The sequence below is a fragment of the Desmodus rotundus genome, chromosome 4 (assembly GCF_022682495.2).
Source record: "Desmodus rotundus isolate HL8 chromosome 4, HLdesRot8A.1, whole genome shotgun sequence".
Lineage (NCBI taxonomy): Eukaryota > Metazoa > Chordata > Mammalia > Chiroptera > Phyllostomidae > Desmodus > Desmodus rotundus.
In genome coordinates this window covers 154292648-154314960 of record NC_071390.1, presented here as the reverse complement: position 1 = coordinate 154314960, position 22313 = coordinate 154292648, and the positions used below count along the sequence as shown (strand labels likewise).

At 35.9% G+C, this 22313-nt stretch overlaps 1 long non-coding RNA gene across 3 annotated transcripts; it reads left to right on the top strand.

Moving 5' to 3' along the window:
* Nucleotides 1–1892: 1892 nt before the first annotated feature.
* On the top strand, nt 1893–16760 carry LOC128780716 (uncharacterized). 3 transcript variants are annotated; one of them, XR_008426727.1, is made up of 4 exons: nt 1893–1959; nt 4436–4513; nt 5025–5123; nt 15556–16760. It is a non-coding gene; the product is annotated as an uncharacterized lncRNA (long non-coding RNA). The 3 variants fall into 3 exon arrangements; XR_008426726.1 differs by having other exon boundaries at nt 4993–5123; XR_008426728.1 differs by lacking the exon at nt 5025–5123.
* The last annotated feature ends 5553 nt before the right edge of the window (nt 16761–22313 follow it).

Below are 22313 nucleotides of genomic sequence, written 5' to 3'. Positions count from 1 at the left end.
TGTTCTGGAATAAAAGCACTCTTCTAAGTTCTATTCTTAAATACTATTTTACTTGCAACCTAAATATGGGAGATGATTGTTATTTTTGAAGAGTGGGGGAGATTGTCTGAATATTAGCCCTTTTTGTCTAGAAGATTGTTTCTTTTTTTTTCTTCTTTTGGACACATTTCCTCCTACATGGGAGTATATAAATTCAAGTCCCAGGAATTCATTTTGAACTTTAAAAACCCCTTCCCCATTTTCTTAACTGTTGATGCTTCTGTTGCCTCTTTATTTGGACTTTTAATTTCTTTATTCTCTTAGGAACTGAAAATGCTGTGTCCTCTTCTCTTTGGTCCCTTGCCCTTGTAACATTTATGAATGGATAATTAGTTCTGCTTGATATACCTGGGACTCTTGTTCTTTCCCACTGAGACACTGAGTCATTTTTTTGTCTTTTAAATGTTACCTTAAGATGTCCTTCTCCTTTCAAGGTCATATGTGATTGTTCCTTTAAAGTATTATATGATTGACTGAATTGGAAATATTGTTTCCACATGAACTGCATTTTCCTCTAAATTCGTGACCTATCAAACTGCCCTACCACCAATACGATCAATACCCCAACCACACACGTGTGAAGCAGAACAAGGTGAATTTAAAACTCATGCGTCTTGTCTTAGTTTAGGCTGCTACAACAGAAAACCACAGACTGAGTGGCTGAAACAACACACATTCATTACCCACAGTTCTGGAGGCCTGAAAGTACAAGATCAAGGTGCTGGCAGATTCAGCGCAGACCTGCCTCCTGGCTCATAGAGGGCCCTCTCTGTGTCCTTTGTGGCAGAAGAAGGGAGAGCCCTGGGGCCACTTCTAGAAGGGCACTGATCAATTCAAGAGGGCTCCACTCTCATGACATCATCACCTTCCAAAGGCCCTCTCTCCTTCTATCGTCACACTGGGGGTTAGGGTCTCACATATGAATTTGGGGGGCACACAAACATTCAATCAGCAACACATCTCTAGTTATAAATATCCCTGGACATTCACAGAAAGGTCAAGTTAGAAAGCTGTATCTTTCTGGAAACATACTAATGCCATCCTGTAATTTATTTATTTTTAAATTTTTTCTATTGTTCAGTTACAGCTGTCCTGCCTTTTCCCCACTGGTCACCCCTATCCCATCTGCACCCCCCCACCACTCCCACAGCCAATCCTTCCCATTATCTGTGCACATGAGTCCTCTATTTACTTTCCTTTTCTTGCCTCTTCCCCTTCTTTCCCAGTTATCCTCTCCCCCTCCCCATCCGATCACTGTCAGTTTGTTCTTTATTTCCAAGTCTCTGGTTCTATTTTGCTCATTTGTTTCATTGATTATGTTCCACTTACAAGTGAGATCATATGGTATTCATCTTTCATGTACTTTAAACTAAAAAGTTAATAAATAAAAAGGGTCATTTAGTAACTATGAGATGTAGCCAAAATAAACATTTTACTAATTAAACAAACAGTAATTCCTGCTGATGACCATTATGGTGACATTGCTTTTAAATCTCCCTGAGTCTATCCATGAAAATAACAGGATCCTGAATTAGGTTACCACATAGATGTAAGAAATTGCGTTAAATTTGAATAACTTTTAGTGCAAGTGAACCCCCAGTATTAAATGAGACATAATTGTACTAAAATCTGTACATTGCTCATCTAAAATTCAAACGTAACTGGGTGTCCTGAATTTTTCTTTGACTAATGCAGTATTTGTGTGTGTGTGTGTGTGTGTGTGCTAAATCTGATGACGAATCTGTAGCTGTACAATGTGTGTATTACCATCATTTGTGATAGAGGGCAGTAACGAGGCATCTCACGGATATGAGAAGAGGAAAAAAACCACATCCTCGCAGATGCTCCGGGAAAGCGCAGCAGGCCTTAGAAAAATGCTGGAAGGAGGCAAGTAGGTTTTCCACACTCTACAAGTTGCAGGTGAGTGCCTGGCGCCTACGGTGGGGTTTAGAGGAGGGAGAGTAGGCTGGTGCTGCCCTCGTCAGGATGAAAAGAGAACCTGCTTAGAACAGTCAAAATTAGCAAAACAGGGACAACTGATACAAATGAAAAGAAAGTTCCAGAAAGTTAAAAAGGACCTCCAGATAGAATATCCTCGGCCTTATGTTTGAACAGTTCACGGAGACAATAGAAGAGGAGCTATAATACCTGGAAGTTAGGAAAGATATCCTGAGCCCTTGTTCCTTCTAAATGTCCATTATTCGGGGACTGGTTGAAGGAATACAGTACATTCACATCATAATACATTATGGTGTGGCTGTATAAGAAAATGAAGAATATGGCTACATATGACTATGAAGAGACCTGTAAAATATATTATTACCTGAAAGGTATACATATTAATAAACCAGATTTAAACATATATTTTGTGTTCAAATAAAGTTTAAATGTTATACTAGAAGAAGGTTGTGTAAGTTATAAAATAAAAATCAATACTGAGAGATTATTTTTGTCTGGTTTTTGACTTTATCTTATTGTAGTAATAGGATGTAGAGCCAGTACTTTCAAAGAGAGGTCTTTAGTACTGTAAGTTTTTGCATATAAAAGAGAAGCTGCATGATAATGTTAAATTAATAATAGCTTCCAGTTTGAGAATAATGTTGAATCTGACAAGTTCACAGAGAATGAAAATGAAAAGAGAGAGCAAGTTCAAATTTTAGCAGTATCTACAAAAAATTGTTTTTAAAGTTATTCTTCACAGACAAGAATACTATAAATAATACCAAATTATTTTAAAAGATTATCAAATATTAGAAGCTGAATGGAACATATATTAATTGGACTTTCCCTAGGGATTTTAAATTGATGAGTTTAGTCTATGAGAAGTAAATTTTAAAATAAAAAGGCAGCAACAGCAAGGACCAACACAAAAATAATATGCTTGTAATGTGTTTCCGAAACTCTGTATATGTCACACTAATTCACGTGCTGATGTGTAAAACTTTAGAAAACTATTAAATTTGATTTAAATACACTTTGTAGAGTTCTCAATACTCCAAGTGTATTAATATGTACTTGTTTTCCTCTGTAACCTATATCCAAGTTAACCCTACCCTTTAAGTGCCAGTTTGTCCTTATTGCATGGTCTCTAGATCGATTCCTATATATTCATTTATTTTCATAAATATATTTAAAAAATAGTATTGTTCTTCATATATACTTCAACATTTTATAAATGGTATGGTGCTTTATATTATATCCTATTCCTTACTTTTCCCAGTCAACATTTTTTTTGGATTTCTAGTATAAGTTGCCATATGTAAATCTAGGTTTTTTCTTCTGATTAATATTCCATATATGCATAACTACATGCTATTACCCATTTATATATGATGAGCATGTAGGTTCTCTCCAACTTATACAATACTACAGTAAATATTTTCCTAAACGTATTTTGTGTACCTGAAGATAAGTCCCCTGAGTATGTATGTTTCAGAGGGAGTAGGCACTTACTCACTTTTACGAAAACGCTGCCAGTTTGCTCTCCAAAATGGACTTTGCTAGTTACTCTCAGAAGAGCATAAGATACCTATTCCTGCCATCTTTAGCAGCCACTGATTTATGCAATGTTCCCATAGTTGCCAATAATATGAGTATGAAGTGTCATCCAATGTTTTCCTTTACAATTGTATTATTAATTAATGTAACAATATTTTCAGTATTCTGGAACAGAAAAAGGACAAGAGATAAAAACTAAGGCAATCTAAACAAAGTATACACTTCAGTTAATACTAGATCAGTATACATTCATTAACTGTGACAAGGAGCCAGTGATATGAGATACTAACATTAGAGGTAATTGTCTGCAATGTATATATAAACTCTCTGTACTATCCTGGCAACTTCTAGTAAATATAAAACTATTCTGAAATTACAGTTTTGTGTCTTGAAAACACCCTGGGCTCCCCTGGGGTAGGGGCGGGGGTATTGAGAATTCTAGTGCACAGACCAAACCACGAAAGCATCAACTCAGAACTGATTTGGTTCAGGCTCCAAAATGGTAACCATGCTGTACGTTATATAATAAAAACAAGTTTACCTTTTTAATGTTGCAAATATTACTTCCTAATCTGTCCACTGCCTATTAATATTGACTATGGTGACTGTACTGAGCAGAAATCTAGATGTGGGGGTTGCTACAACGGAGGTGATAGTCATGGAGGTGATGAGAGGTGAACAGATCTGGAAAATATTTCAGATAATGGTAAGTTAGATGTGGGGAGCAACAGAAACCAAGACATTGGGAATGGACTCCAAACTTCCTTATTTCAGGAATAGGGTGGTTAATATGAAGAAACTTTACAGACTTTATTGTAATTGTAAATAGTATCCTATTTTCTATTTTAATTTCTTTTGTTTTTAATCCTCACCTAAGGATATGTTTTTGATTTTACAGAGAAAGGAAAGGGAAAAGAGAGACAGACAGACAGAAAGACATCAACTGGTTGCCTCAGGGAATGAACCCAAAACATAGGTATGTGCCCCCACTGGGGATTGAGCCTGGAGCATTTTGGTGCATGGGATAACCATCCAACAAACTGAGCCACTCAACCAGGGCTCTTTTCCAGTTTCTAAATGTTATTGCTGTTGCAAAGAAATGCAATTGATTTTTGCATATTGATCTTGCTGCAATGTCTTAAAAGTTCTAATAATTTGTCTCTTGATTTTATAGGGTTTTCAAATGATCAATTAATTACAAGTACTGAACATTTGTCTTCTTTGTTTTAATTCGCATGCATGCTTTTTTGCTTTGTATTTAATTGGACAAAACTTCCAGTACTCTGTTAAACAGCATTATATCAGAGTTTTGACTAATGCCTAGTATTAGAAGGAAGCCTCTGAACATTTTTAATTAAATATAGCACTTGTTATTGCTTTGTGTTTGTTTATGTCACAATTGGGGGTGGGTGTTGTCCCTCCTGCTGGTATAGTGGGAGGACATTTATTCAACAGCTACCAGCACATGGTCCATTGTCCACTGGTAGGAATGATGTCAGATTGCGCCACAAGATTTTAGTCCAAGCCTGACCGGAGTGGAAAACCTCTCCATCTCCCCACTACCCTTGGAATATCACAGGATATTGGTAAGGTACAGACAAAAGAAAGTGGTGACATTCAGAAAACTCTTTCTAACATGTATATGCATGGAAAATCTAGCTGAGATTTCTCCTGAACCAAGAATAAAATAAAATATCCTTCTATGATAGTACCATTGAAATAAACAACAAACAAAAAAGAATACTCAGGTTTAGGAATCTTTGGGTGTGAATCTGAAGAAATACAAATTTAATGGTTTTTTACAGGGAGGAAAAATGTGGTTTCTTCCAAGGGGATATAATAAATGAAAGAAGTTCTATGAAGATAAAATGGGGAAACCAGCTGATTTTTTAAAAAGCTGATTTTAAAATAAAACTAGATGTTCCTGCTCAGCAATTATCCGAATTAAATAATTAAGTAGTATCATATTACAAAGACCAATGATGCCATTTAAATGGGTTACATTTACATCTCTAATGTGTTAGGAGGAAATCTCTGTGAATATGGATGCTATTTTTTAACTCTTGTAACTACCAAAAAGAAATAAATGTGTAGTCTATATATTATACATGCCTAGTGCTTGAGTGTATTTTCTATGAATAAATAGGGATATAATAATAGAGATAATTAACTTTATAAAACACTTGTTCATAATTTGGAAATGTATGTGCCACTGATTTTCTATAATGCAGTTTTATTTAATTTTAACACGTTGGGAATATCTTTCTCCTACTGCCATGTTATTTTGAAAATATGAGAATATGATTCTATCATAGTGAATCAGATTATATGTGAGGACAAAATGACATTTATTTGTTTGAGGCAGCTAAATTTTTCTAAAAGAGGGAAGATTTTATTTGACATTATAGAAAGTAATTTTATTAGAGGATTTAAGATTCAGAAAAAAGTGATAAAAAGTAGTTAAAAGGAAATCTCTAAAGGAATTCTTATAAAACAAATTAAATTGAAATGTATTGACATTAAATAAAAGAATGTAAGCTCAATGATGGGAGAATGTGAAAAAAATCTAACTAGAATTAGAGGGTTATGAAGCAAACTCTCTATGAAGCAAAAAGGAAGGCTACAGTCACACCTATAACCCAGAATGAAAAGCTTTGCAGACAGCCTGACTCAGATACCACACAACCACACAGTCGCTGGGTGAAAATCTTACCTCAAATCCTCACCTGTAAAATGAAGACAAACATACTTTATTTGGGGGAAAATGAAATTAAGTAATGGATGTAAACTAAGTCTTCAATGAAGAGAGATTATTATTGAACGGCAGTACAGTTGATTGAGTCTCGTTATTCATGAGAGTTTGGTTTCATACAGCTGCTGGGAAAAATACATGAACAGTAGTGAAACATCAGTCCTAAAAGAAAAAAAGGGTGAAGTTTCGGTCAACCTTTGGCCACCTTTTTGTCAACTGATCATTGTATAATATTGTTTTATGGGTGTTCTGTTTAAAGACCCTTCATTGTTATACATATGGTTTATTCATTAACATTGAACTCCCAGACAGCTGCTCTATACCTCATGCCTGAACAAAGCTTATCTAGCACGTACATCTTCTTCTCTAAGAGCCTACTTATACATTGGGACCCCAGACAGCACTTTAACACTTCTGCTGGGTACCATTTTAAACAGAGAAATGGACTACAAAAATTATTAAAAAAGCAAAATAATAGTCTATGAGAAGAGAACTTGCTTACACAATAAAAGGTCAAACAAGATGGCGGAGTGTTGCCTCGTTGGAATGCAGCTGGGAATGAGCATGTCTGGGACTCACAGGTTTCGCACATCTGCAAATGTCCACAGAGGTGCAGGAGGTACCAGTTTGGGAGATAAAAATGAATTTAGCATGTAGGATAATTTAATAATATTCAATCCAGAAATATTGAAGATTCACTGTCTAATGTACCATTAAGGGCTCATAGTCTGTCAGCAGGCTGGGCTCGCTTCTCACCATCTGTGTCATATTGGGCAAAGGACTTGTCCTCAGTCTCAGTTTTCTCACCTGTGACACAAAATTATGATAGCTCTAACCTCTTGTATGTATAATGAGGATTAAATGATAAACTGCATGTAAAATGTTGACCTGGCATATGATAAATGGTCAAAATTATAAACTACTCATGCAAGGAAGACTAAATATGGTAACAAGAATTAACATTAACATATGTAGAATTTTCTTACTAACACTTCTCCAAATGCTGGGGGGGCAATATTTGACTGAAAATTATTTACTTTTTTCATGTTATTTTCTGTGTATAAGCAGAACCAATTTTAGTGACAGATATAAGGGGCGTTATATTCTAAATAAAAATGATTTGGGTGAAGTATCTGTAAATCAGTAATGCCATTTTGAGAGTCTTAACTAAAGTATGCAGGTGCTAAGTTTTAAATGGGACCATGTGCTAGAATTTCAATTAACGCAAATGGAATAGAAAGTTGAACTAGAAGCACTAATTTTGTTTGCCTAGATTAAGCCAGGAAAAATGAGCTCATGTCTCTAAGGGCCTGATCTCAATGCTGAAATATAAATGCACAGAAACTCAGTCACATGACTCAAAACCCATCCTTTGGATATGCTTTAAAGTTTATATATCAAATAAACATTAACTTTTGCTGGAAATCCTAAAAAGGTATTTTCAAACTTTATAATCCATCTATAACAATGTCTGTCATAACAAAACAGAAAAAGTGAAAAAACACATTGTTAGTTATTAACCCAAGAATTCTTGCTCAAAAACAGTGCCTGCCTAATTCATTGAAAGGATACTTGAATTATGTCTCACTTTATTTCAATTTGACATATTCAATACTCACATTTTCACCAGATAATGTAAAATCGAATAATGAATGATAAAAATTGATGAAATCGGAGAAAGAGGAAATGAGTAGGAGGGTTTCTGGTTCCATGTTGTACATGTGATTACAGACTGAGGCAGAGGTGAAAGGGCACACATTTCATGTTGAACATATTTCGTTCTATTAAAAAAGTTATTGAAATGAGTTAGAGAAAAATATACTGAAGAGATGTGGTTCTCAACCATTCATTATTTCTTTAGGAAATTAAAAAAATTTACATGAAAAACTAAAGAATTTTCTCCCCACAGAAGTTCATCGTACATATAGCCAACTTTTAAAATGCACATATGCATTTTTTAATGTTAGTGGGTTTAAGGATGCAACTCAAGATAAGAGATATGGGAAAAAGTCACTTTTAGTTGCATTCAATTGATTTTCACAGAGCAAGTTTTTAGAAAGAATAAAAAATAGTAATTTAACATTTTTTAGGGAAGTCAAAGTACATGTTTCTATTTCTACAGCTTTTTATAACTTCACCTCCCCATCCCTTCCCCATAGATATTAACTGAAAGTGCTGCTTAGAATAAAACAAAGGGACCTCTGCCTCTTGTAGCCTTTTTGTACTGACAGAACCTTTTGAATTTTCATTAAATTGTTAAAGATGCTGCAGGGACTTCAGTGGAAAGTAAGGAAGGCAAAGAGGGTGAACCACAAAGCACAACAGCTCTAAAAGAAATAGGAAAATATCATTCAATTCTGTGATGTCTGAGGGGCACTATTTGAAGAAATTATTCACTTCTTTCATAAGCCCATGGCCTAAAGCAAGGTAATATCACTATTTGGATCAACAAATGTCCTGTAAAGTCACAACCTCTATTCTTGCATATTTCACAGTTCATTATGTTCCATAGAAATATCATGGGGATTCATCTCAATCATCTTACAAAAACATTTGAAGTCTGGAACCATTCACTTTTCATAGATTCATTGGTCATACCACTTGGTTTTAATAGAAATATATAATTGTGGCTGATAATGCTATCTAGCACGATGATCCAGAGTTTCAATCAGACATCCTTCTGTGCTTATCTTTGGCGTCCTTTCTCCAGAAGCTGCACCTCATGCTAAGCTTGGTTATGTAGAGAATGTAAATTGAAAGAGCCATTTTCATTTATAACAAACAGACCCAGCTGGGAACACAGGTGTTTACTGCTAAAGCAAAGCAAAATTTCCTGCTACCTGGAAGGGTCTAATTATAAAACCACCTAGACAAGCTTTCAAAATCTATACACAATCTAGTTCACTCTCAATGTGAGTCTAACTTCAAACAAGAGAAAAAAGTGCAATTATCTGAATCACATATTACAAAACCCATCAGGAGTATGTATACAGTGTGTGTGTGTATATTTATGTATATATATATATACACACATACATATGCATATATACAAGCACACACATATACATATATACATATATATACACATAAATCATCTTAATTAAAGTTGCTGTTGCTACTTAACATAATTTCCTGGCTTCTCTATACACACACTTAAAATTTAAAGTTTGGAATAATCCAGACTAACAGAAACATGAATTCTAGCACTTCTGTACTTCTATCCCAGTGTCCTTCACTAAAGAATAAACAAGATCAGCAAGAATAATGTATGAAAACAAAGTCTACAAATTTGAATATAATAGCAAAGTTTCACAATAGTCAAGGGATATAAATGCATTTACATATAAAGTGTTTGTGGCATTCCCTAACATTTTAGCAAGTTATAAGAAAATTCATGATTGTTTTAGTATGCTTTTCATGATTATCCTTTTTTTAAGTTGACCTTGTAAAATAAAGTTATCTTTGTTCTACACTATTTGATCCAACATCTTAACTGCTCAGCTTCTAGTCCTTGTGTCTGGGACCCCTCAGACTGCAGAGAGGGCGTAAGAGAGTAAGAACTACATAGCATTATATTTCCTCCACTGACTGTCCTGTTTAATCTTACTAACTTTTGGAAGCACACCCAGAATTCCTAAGAGAAGTGTATAACACATATGAAGTATCTGTCCATCAGTTACTATGTGATATAGGTAAATTCTAAAGGATTCCATATCTTGGTCTCTGTGTACATATCAGTATGTCAGAGTAAACAAGTAGGTACTTTACAGACACTACTTAAATTTGACTTGGACTCATTTCATTTTATGATTTACCCCATGCAGGGTCATCCATGAAGACTCATCTACTCCATAACTAAGCCCTGGGGACAATTATGATGACCGAACTTAAGAACTCATAGTTTTTAAAAGCATAAGTTGAATTTGGAGTTTTAATTTTTAATTTATATTAGTTTCTTTCTGCTTATCTAATACTTTCCTTCTTTGCATGGAAAAATGATTTTATTTTATTGATATAAGCTCTCACAAAAATTTAATGAAATGAACATAGTAAGATTGGGTTTGAATTTTATCTAACAACTATCTGAGAAGACGAGGTAATTAAAAATCATGGAAAACAACATTTCCTCCAGGTGTGCAGCATTTTCTAACACTGCCATCTATCATTCCTCCCTTTATACTTTTTAATATATACATTTATATTTATACCTGGCACCATTGCAATTGAGGCCAGATCCTGTGGTTAAATAACCCTTCCTGCTTTAGAGTGGTGATTAATATTCAAATACCTCCTCCAACAAATAATGTTGGTGTGTTGGTAAAACATGTATTTCCTAAAGACTCTAAATGAATGAACACAAATAAAGTCCTCTTCAAAGAAAGTTCCTCAGGGAAGTAATGAAGTAATAACAGGAGAAAATGAAAGAGGAGAGAATAAATTTTTAAGTGTATATCTTATTGATTATGCTATTGCAGTTGTCCCATTTCCCTCCTTTGTTCCCCTCTTCTCTGCACACCCCTCCCACTGGCATTCCCCCACCTTAGTTGATGTCCATGGGTTTTACATATAAGTTCTTTGGCTTCAACATTTCCTATACTATTCTTAACCTCCTCCTGTCTGCTTTATACCTACCATTTATGCTTCTTATTCCCTGTACCTTTTCCCTTATTCTCCCCCTCCCCACTGATAATCCTCCATGTGATAATGTTTTTAATGGTTAGAATTTATAAAGTATGTATCAAATGTTTGCACTGTTCTATGCAATATTATATTCCTTTTTTCACACTATCCTCAGAATGATTCTATGAAGTATGATTTTCCAGATAAGGAATTTGGCAGGCAGTAAAACTGAATTTACCTACTAAATTTTCTATTAGGTTATGCTTCTGAAATGATTTATCCTGGAATTCTTTGTAGTAGTGTTGATGTCAGCTCAGAAAGAAGAGGCTCTAAAATGGGATATTAACCTCAGAGTTTTCTGGTGAAGGATTTGTGGTAGGATTCAGAGACTAATGAATCCAGGAAAAGGTTGCACCAAGTAGTGTGAGTGCACACATAGATTTTTTCTCACAACTATATCCATAGCTTTTATGAGCTACACACATAAATCTCAGAATAGCAAAACCACCAACAACCAAGTCTTAGAACCAAATGTTTTAAGGGGTGACCTTGATAAAAATGGTGGAATGAGGGTGTCTGAAAGTTACCCCTTCATAAGAGCAACAAAATAACTGAAAAAATTATCAGAATCATTTTTGGAACTCTAGAAATTAACCAAAAGTTTGCGACAGTCTACAGAATGGTGAACATTTTGTGGAAAAAAACAACCAAATCTTAGTAAGAACAGTGAGATTTGTGACATTTTCACATACCTAGTCCCATCTCCCTACTACTTCTCCCCAGCATTGCAGCAGCCTTAAAAATAACAGGTATGGAGGCCAGAAGACAGTATCATGATACATTCAAAGTGTCTGAAAGAAAAAACACTGTCAACCAAAGCAATTTTTCAAAAAGGAAAAAGAAATTGAGATATTTATCCAATTAATATATTTAATTTTTGTATTTATTTAATATTTAATTTATTAAAATTGAGAATAATTTATTTGTCGTTGATCTGCTTTACAAAAAAATAATAAAGGGAGTCCTACAAACTGAAATGAAAAGACACCAAACAGTAACTCACATCCAAACAAAAAAATAGAAAGTCACAGTAAAGGTAACTCTATAGGCACTACATAGGTAAATATAAAAAAATAATAGTGTATTTTTAAATTTTGCGTCCTATATGAATTAAAATATAATTGCATAATGCAATTATTATAAACCTAAATACATGGGCCCACAACTTTATTTTTCTAATTTCAATTTGTGAAATTAACTGAATAAAAGAGGCAGGAAAACAATGTTATATAGGAGCTGAGTTTTTATATATTATTCATGCCATTGCTATTAATCTGAACTAGATTGTTATAAATAAAGTGGTTAATGTTAATTCCCAGGACAACCACTAATAAATCAAATATATAGTAAGAGAAATAACAAGGCAATTAAAGTGATATAATGGAAGTATCTATTTAACACCAAAGAAGATGGCAGTAATGGAAGAATTGAAATTCAAAAAATCTATAGAACATATAGAAAAAAATAGTAAAACAGAAGACATGAATCTTACATGATCATTAATTATACTAAATATAAATGGCTTAAACTACCCAATAAAAGGCAGAGATTGGCAAATGGAAAAGGAGCACAACATGATTCATCTGTGTATTGTATACAACAGTAACACTAGTTTCAAAGGTACAAAATATTGAAAATATAATGATGGAAAATATAACCCATGCAAAAATCAAAAGAGAACTAGAGTGCCTATACAAATATCCAACAAAATAGACTTTAAGACAAGAGATACTAGTAGAGATGAAGGCATTTTATAGTGATAAATGGTCAATCAATTAATAATTTATACCATTCCATACCATAAACATATGTGCCTCTAACAACAGATCCCCAAAATATATGAAGCAAAAATTGACAGAATTGAAAGGAAGAATAGATAATTCAAAAATAATAGTTGGAAACATCCAAACCTCACTTTAAATAATGGGTGGAACAACTAGACAGAAGATCATCAAAGAAATAGAATATCTGAAAAACACTGTAAACCCAACAGACACATACAGAACACATCACCCAACAACTTCAGAAGACACATTCTTCTCAATAATCATGTTCATTGCAGCGTACTCGTAGTAGCCAAAATGTGGAAATAACCTGAATGTCCTAAACGATGTGTGGGCAAGCAAAAAGTACTATATATAAACAGTGGAATATATTCAGCATAAAAGTGAATGAACTATTGATACATATTACAACATGGATAAACCTTGAGAACCTAATGCTCAGTTAAAGAAGTCAGTCATAGATGATTCAACTCATATGCAATTTTAAGAATTGATAAATTTGTAGACATGAAAATTGATCAGTCATAACTAATCTATTAGTAATGCATGCGGGGAGCTACCAGGTACAGGGTTTCTTACTGAGGTGATAAAAGTGTTCTTCAATTAGGTAGTGGTACCGGTTGCACAATTTGTGCATATACATTTTGAAAGGGTGAATTTTATGGTATGTAAATTTATATGTCTGTTTTTAAAGAAAAGAACCAATGTTCTAGCACTAATTTATCATTTGGAATTTGACTCACTAGCACCACAGCCAAAGTGTGCTAACTAGAGCTTGAAGACTTTTCAGATCCCGGTGTGTGAGGAGGGGGCCAAATCAACGGAATTTATTGACAAAATTTGTGTATTTGTTCTTACATGTTTAAACTTCAGTCACCTTCAAAGTGCTCTCTATTTGATGCAATATGCCTATTGAGACATTTTTCACTGCTCTAAACAGTTTTTGAATTCATCAATTTTGATGCCTTTTAGTACTTCTGCCATTTTTTGTTTCACCTCTTCCGCATCAGCAAACCATTTCCTTTCTAGGACTTTTTTCATCGGGGGTGGGGGGAAGGAGTTGTTTAGGGTGAGACTGAGTGAATAGGGAGGGTGGGGCACTGAGGCCATGCACAGGGGTCAAAAACTCCTGAACACTCAGCTCGGTGTGGGCATTTGCACTAGTAAATCACCCATTATGAAATGGGCAAATGCGGTGAAAGAGTCTTCAAGAAATTGTATCCTTCATTTCCTCTTGGCCCTTGTTGAATTCACTGGAGCCAAACACAGCCTCTCACAACAATGCCAGCTGGTACACTGATGCAAATGGAGTGTTCCTAGAACACTCACTTAGCGGGGGAAGCCTGTACTACAAGGGGTCCACCTGCCAGAAGATAATTCCAGGGTTTTTGGGGTCCCCCCTTATATATGAGCTGGCTTTGAAAAGGGTTGCAATAGAGACCCACCAGAAGTTCCAAAACACCTACCACATAAAATAAATCAACATGATTTAAAATACGGTTTGGCAAAAGTAGGTTCACAGTCGTATGTGACATGGAGTTTATTCTTGTGTTATTATTAGTTATTATATTATTTTTCAAAGGAACAACTGTAAACCTACTTTTGTCCCACCCTATTTTTGTTAGTATGAACATAAAGTCATAGCTAAACAGCAATGAAGTACTCAAGATACTAGGATTATAGTCCATATAAAATGTGACTAAGTTTTAAAGTTTATATATTATTTATTTATAAAATTTATATCATTTCATTTATAATTTACATTACCCAGTATCATTCCCTCTTACTTGAACTTTTATAAGAGAATAAAATAAGGAGGGAGTATAATGTAAGAAAAAATCAAGAAAAACAGAGTATTTAAGTACTAGCTTTACAACCTGAAGCTTGTTATGGAACATTCTCAGATTCTCTGTATACTTCTCTTTTCAAGTGTTGTACTAAGATCAGATCAGATAATATGTGTGAAAGTACTTGTGAAATGGAATGCCAAAGTTGTTTTCAATATTGTTATTGCATTATACTTACTGTTTACAAATAAATCAACCTTCATGGCACCCTCAGGGTTGGGTCAAGTACACTATGGCTCCCTCTCCCTTTGAGATATATAAATAAAATACAAAACAGGATTCCAAGTTGTAAGGTATTTTTAATTTGATAAACAAAGAAGTGTTATTTTAGTTTTGTTCATGGATGGGAATATTCAATTTTGCATTCTTTTTTTACATTATTGTTGTTCAAGTACAATCGTCTCCATTTTCCTGCCACTACTCTCCCCAGCCCCACCCACCCCCACCTCCCAACCTCAATCATACCCCTCTTTGGCTTTGTCCATGGGTGCTTTATACATGTTCCTTGATGACCCTTCGCCTTCTTTTCCCCATTATCCCCCCTCCCCACTGGTTACTGTGAGTTTGTTGTTTATTTCAATGTCCCTAGTTATATTTTGCTTGCTTGTTTTTGATTAGGTTCCACTTATAGGTGAGATCATATGGTATTTGTCTTTCACTAGCCCTCTATATTTATTGGAACTTGGGAAAGGCTATTGTTGCTTTGAATCTTATTATTGGAAACTAGAAACTAGAAACTTGATCCATATAAAGATTTTGTGAAACACTTGTACATATTTATAGCTAGAGATGTAAATAAACTCATAATTCTGGCTTCAGTCAGACAGAGAAAAATCATTAAGGCGAAATAAGAGTAATTTAAATGGCAAAGATTCAAGCAGGGAAAACAAAATATTTTTGGATTAAAACAATTTAAATGCTTAGCAATTACAATTGACTCTTTTCTCTGTTTTAGGGGGGAAAAGAAGAGGAGTCACAGGGAAGAAGAAAACGCTTAGCCGAACTACTGAAATTGTTTGATTACAGGAAGGTTAAGTACATAGTTAGAGGACCTACCTCAACATACTCAAAAAAATCTGGAAAATATGCCCCAGTGGCCACAAAACACACACAGAGTCAGGCTTTTCTTATTTGGAATGGCTGCCAAATCTCTCTTGCACTTCATAATCCAACCAGTGCCTTTGGTTGCCTGGTTCCTATTATGGCTTTTACTACAGAGAAGACCGAAATCTGCTCCACATGTGTTGGCCTTTGCCATGTCAGAATGGTAGGGAAGCCTGAAAGCAGAGCCAGGAGACAGAGTGGTGAGGAAGACTGCTGTGATGCTCACAGGAAAACCATTAAGGTTCGGGTTGGGAATGTGCCCAGTACAACTGCCTGTTGTGCTGCTGTTCAGTAGCTTGTGACCTTAGACAAGTTCCTTCATCTAAGTCTCAAGCTTCTCACCTGCAAAACATGGATAGGATCTCTCTCACAGGATATTTGTACGGGTTGTAGAATGATATTCACAAATTGCTTAGAAAAACTCTTTGCTTATACAAAATGCTCAAGGACTATAACTTTATTATTGTTCTAGTGCACAAGGGCAATAAAAGCAAAATGGAGAAAAAGAGATGACAGAAGCTCTTTCACTAATTATGGTAGATCCACTAGTTTTTCTAAAGTGCTTTCAGTTTATTCAAAATAAAAATAAGCAGAATTATGAAAATAGGGATTTTTCTATTTCTACTATGTAAGTTGGTGATGCTGTTTGAAAGTCTTGCAAATTGTTTTTTTAAGTTCTTAAAGCTCATCTTTATCACTCAATCAAGTTGCCATACTCCCTGGGTACTAGTTTCCGGAAGAAGCTCTCAGGTGGACTGCTAGCAAAGTCTTGAACTTACTGTCTTGGGCTGCATCGCTGGAGTTGGGCCCATGATGGAAGTCTCTGTGCAGTTTTCTGCAATGCACATAACATAGAAAGTGCTCGAGTTTGCCACTGTTAATACATGCCCTGATGTCACCAACCTTATACATATGACTAAAGATGTCGATTGTTAATGTTGGAGTTTGGAGGAAAACTGGAATAAAATATTTTGAAATGAGATGAATATCGGAGGTCAGTTTGTGAGTGTGCTGTTTTGTATGGTGGAGGGAAGAAGGCTTGATTCCTAGCTGTAAACAGTCAGCTAGGGTTGGGGATCGCTCCAAATATGTGGAGGAGCTAGAAGGGGACTGAGGGTATTCATCAGTGGCATACACCTGCCTCCTCTGTACTTCTTCAAGACTCAGAACCTGAGCTAAAGAAGAAAATCTTAAACCTACTAAAACTGTCATATTACTGGAAGATTAAGAATGTAGTTACAGATACTACGACCAAATGCTCAAAGAAATCTGGGAAACGTGTTTCTGTGGCAGCAAAATACCCACTGGGTCAATAGTCATTAAGAAGTGCTGCTGAACGTCCTCGACTCCAGAACTCAGGCAGGGTCATCGATTGCTCGACAAACGAATAAATTCTAGATTCCATAATCCAGTGACTCCCAAACAGCAGCCTTTGACCAGCAATAGCATACGACCTGAGAGCTCTGTAGAAATGCAAATTCATGAGACGGACCTTATACCCACTGATTTAGAAACTGTCCTAACAAACCCTCGAGGTGGTTTGGAAGTGCCCTCAAGTTTGAGAACCAGTGATGTAACATAGAGTAACAGTGGGTTATGGAGGGTTTGTGAGAATAACCAGGAAAACCTCCAGGTCAGGTTCCCAAGAACCCCAGCAGTAAACTATGTGACAAAGAAGCAATTTTTGCAGTGGGATGTTATGAGAAAGTCAGGAGAAAGTATAGTTCAAACTGAGACACTGGAAGCTCACACGTTACTTTTCTAGGAGTAATATATTTAACTCTTTGCTTGAAGAAGTCACTAGTTAAATTTATTACTGATGCAAGTTGATGTCTGTAGTAGAGAAAACATAAATGCTGGAAGAATTATTGCATAGGCTCTGCTATTCTAGAAACCATAGACAAGATTTTAGACCAAAAAAAAAAAAAAGATCTGGGAAGGAAGCCAGAAAGTTTAAGAAATTCAAAGTGGTGAAGAGGAATTAAAATGAGAGTCCAGAGTTAGGATAATGTGATAAAAAGAGAAAGAGAAAAAAAATGAGAACCAGTTTTGATAAATGAAAGTTATGACCTCTTCCAAGGCTGTATGAATCCAGACCTTCTGATCTCACTTCTAATATAACAATAAAGGATGCATATACACAATCATCTATAATGAATCTTTTTCATAATCCTGAGAGGAAGACATGAGGTGCTAAGAGGAATGCAAGCCTGCAAGATACAGTTGAAAATGTGGGATGCTGCTCTCTGAATGTGAGCAAAGAAGTACGGAGAGACTGCCAGTACTCAAATCTCCTGACCATTCTCTGCTTCTTTTAGTGACAACTCAGGGAGAATAAACATGAACTGCATCCCCATTGATGTTGAAGTTCTTAAGGAAAGAGAATAATATGAGAGTTTTTCTCTCTTTTTTTTTAAATTGAAAACTGTAAGTTTGGAAACTGTAATAGCACAATCAATAAAATATAATTTAGAAAAAGAAAACTGTAAGTTTGGAATAGAATTTAGCATCAGGCATGATGAGAAAACTAAGAAGATCTTGTCAAAGGACAATAATTGTTTTTTTATTTGACTAATATAAGGAAATTAGATGCTCAATGATGATATCATGAGAACTGAATATAACATTTTCATCTAGGACATTGTAATTTGACCCAGTGGATTGCAAACAAATGCAGAGAAGGGAAGAGATGTTCCAAATAAACTTCCAAATAAACTGAAAAAACATGAAATGAAAAACAGTTATGATTATAGAGAAGTAAAGAAAAAATAGTGGTAATGACCAAAAATCCTTAAACGAACACATGAAAGAAGAAAAATGGATCTTCAGATGTCTTTATAATGCATTTTAATAAAAAGAAGCAACTCCGTTCCCACAAAAATTACCAAGTCCTGGCTGTGGGACATATGATTGCTAGGGCAATGAAAAGATATGCCTATTTGCATGGAGGGATATTGGACCATGTGCCAAGAAGATTCTTGTACAAAGATTCACAAAGCTGAGGGTGTGCGGAATATTAAGAGCAGGTGGATGAAGGTCAAAGGAGAGACACAGGACATCGTTGCAGTCACACAGTCAGGGCTGTCTCGTTTGAGTCCAACAGAGTATGGTGGTTACTTGTCCAATGCAGAACGTAAAACTGGAGAAGGTATTAGTGGTTGGGGACTCCACTGGATGATCTGGGTGTTTCATTCAGCTAAAGTGAAAACAGCTGATAAAATATTACTAAAAGTGGCCCTGGCTGGAGTGGCTCAGTGGATTGAGTGCCGGCCTGCAAACCGAAAGGTCGGCAGTTTGATTAGCAGTCAGGGCACGTGCCTGGGCTGCAGGCCAGGTCTCCAGTTGGCGACCGATTGACGTATCTCCCGAACATCCGTGTTTCTCTCCCTCTCTTTCTCTCTCCCTTCCCCTCTCTCTAAAGATAAATAAATAAAATATTATAAATATATTCTAAAATTTCATTTTAGAGAAGATAGAACTACATATTTTTAAGTGTAGAAAAGATTTTCATGAGAGTCAAGTTCAAGTCCCTCCTATCGAATTTGAAACCAGGGAAACCAAAGTCTGGAAAGGTTGCACAGTTAATTACACATGGCAGAAATAAAATACAGGTTCCATTTTAGTTACTCACTCTTTAACTATTTTTGGAATGCCCCGTATATTCCAGACATTGTTCTAGACCCTTGGGACACATTAGTGAAAAACAGAAGACTTCTTGTAGCAAAAACAAGTTATTCTCTAGAATTTACTCTTTAGATATTACATTCATAATATATAAATTTTAAGAGAAAGCCAAAAACCTTTTTAAAAGATTAGCCTATTTACAATTCATCCATTATAAATATTAACTGAGTGCCTACTTATGGGGTAGGCACTGGCATTGTCGGCGGTGCCAGAGGCATGGCGATGAATAAAATAGACAAGGCTCTGCCTTTCCCAGTGGAGAAGATGACCCGTAATGAAACAAATGAATCTAAAATATGATGGTTGATAGTAACAAGTGCTATGAAGCAAAGCAAAGTTGGGGTAAGGACAAGTATAAAACAAATGGAAGTATGTTCTTTTAGTTAGAGTGATGCTATTGGTTAAGGAGAACCTGAAGGAAGTGCCTCAGCAAGCCAGAGGGCTACCAGAGGGAAAAGCATTCCATGCACATGGAATAGCAACTGCAAAGGGCCTGAAGAAGGTATACTTGTGACATGTCCAGAGACTATTAAAAAAGCCCAGTTGTTGGGAAGATAGGACAAAAGAAGCAGAATAGCAGAGGAAAGACTGGAGAGGTAGCAGAAGAATCAGATTACATAGGGTTTTATAGGCCAAATTCTAGACTTCAGAATTTATTCTGTATATGAAGGAATGTCATTGGCTCCCCAAGAAGGGTGGATGTCAGATGTACATTGTAAAAGAATACCGCCCTGACCGGCGTGCGTCAGTTGGTTGGGCATCATTCTGCAAGGTGAAAGGTCACCGGTTTGATTCCCAGTCAAGGCATATATGCCTGGGTTGCAGACTGAGTTCCTTTTCGGGCATGTATGAAAAGCAACCGATTAATGTTTCTTTCCCTTTCTTTCTCCCTCCCTTCCCCTCTCTCTGAAAATAAATAAATAAAATCATTGAAATAAAATAAAATAATAAAATGAAATAACACTAAAGCTGTTGCAAGGAGAATAAAACCTAAAAGGGCAAGCATGAAAAGAGGGAAAGCAGCTGTTCTGTAGAGAATCACATGTCTAGTTTGTGTTGCATGCAAGGTACATATATTCACAGCTTCTGGAGATTAGCCTATCATGGAGTTCTGAGTTCATCACAAATTTAACAGAAAAAAATAATTCAATGCACCTATGACAGGGAGCATTTTCATTGCAATTAATCATTCTGTTTTAAGACCACAGGTCTCTCACATAGCTACATACTCTTTGTGAGTGTACAGCTTTGCTATCAGGTAAGCCTCAGCTCCTCTAATCAATTGATCCTTTTTGCTTATTACACGCTCCTCTCAGGAATTTGGCATTAGTTTCCCGACGAGCCTAGTCAAGACCCAGACTGATGGTCTCAGGCCTGGCTGCACAGCCCTCCCTGCTGGCTCTGCCCTATTCTCCTTGCTGTTTGTGGATGCCCGTTGAGGTCCTATTGCTCTCAGGGGCATAATGTGAGAAATCAAGGAGTTACCATTGTTTCAAATTCCTTGGGTATTTTAGCTCTGTGGATTGGCCATCAAATCCTATGTTAAGTCAGTTTCTCTCTCTTGAGACTCTTTCCATTCTACCAAAAAAGAATGGCTACGGTCCACATTTCTTCCTTGTACCCCCCTACCTTAGCACACCTGATACTGTGGTGGATACATACACATATACCTGAGACTTTTATTCACTAGGAACAGTGGGTAGGAAGCTGTTTGGGTCCTGGATTTGGCAGGCAGAAGTACTTTGTCAGGCACACTGGGTCAGGTGTGGGGGAAAGAAATCTAATACCAAATGTGGAGTCACTGAAGCTGGAGGCGTATTTAAGGAATAGCAAGAAATTCACTTAGATTAAAGCCTTATTCACATTTTCAGTGCTCCTGTGATGAAATTAGACAATATCACATGTGAATCTTAGCTAATAAGCTGTGATTTTTGTCACTGTGGTATCTGTGTATTTATGGGCTTAACTTATCTGAAACACGAAGCTGCTTCTTTGTGCAGAAAGAAGCATAATATAATTATTGTTGGAAAACTTACCTGCTGTGCTTATAATGCTTTTGTTGACTACCCTTAAGAGGTTCATTATGATGAATTGACTGTGCACTCCTTGGCGCATAAATGAAAACCACTGCTGAATAAAGATATCCCCTACTCTATTTCATAAGGAAGCTTTTTCGCCTTTACATTCATTAAAGAGAAGCCCAGGGCTTATACAAAGGAAGCATATTTTTCTTACATTGTTTAACATCAGGTGGAAGGCAGTTCGTTCTCTCAGATAACTTCTGTAAATTAAAAATCAAATTAAAAGATGTCTAATTATAATTACACCTGGTGGGTCATATTTGTCAAATGAGTCCTTTTTAAAAAGTTTTTAAGGTGTGTCTTGCTTCTACTTCTTTTTTTAATTATTGCTGTTCGTCTACAATTGTCCCACCTTTTACCCCCTTGCTCTTTTTTTTCATTACCATTTAGTCCCCTTACACCCCTGTCCCCAGCAATCATCACACTGTTGTCCATGTCCATGAGTCCTTTCTCCTTTTTGCTCTATCCCTCCACACCCTAACCCCCCCACACACACATGCTGTCGTCCTGCTCTCCATCTGCGTCTGTCCCCATTTTGCTTGTTAGTTCAGTTTATTCATTAGATTCCATGTGTGAGTGAAATCATATGGTATTTTTATTTCTCTGACTGGCTCATTTCACTTTACATAATGTTCTCTAGGTCCCTCCATACTGTTGCAAAGGGTAAAATTTTCTTCTTTATGGCCAAGTAGTATTCCATCGTATAAATGTCCCATAGTTGTTTTACCCACTCATCTATTGAGGAACACTTGGGCTGCTTCCATATCTTGTCACCTGGTAACCGGAGATCCTTGTCACGGATTTAAAAGTATCTCTGTCTCTATCAGAAAGGATAAACTAGAAG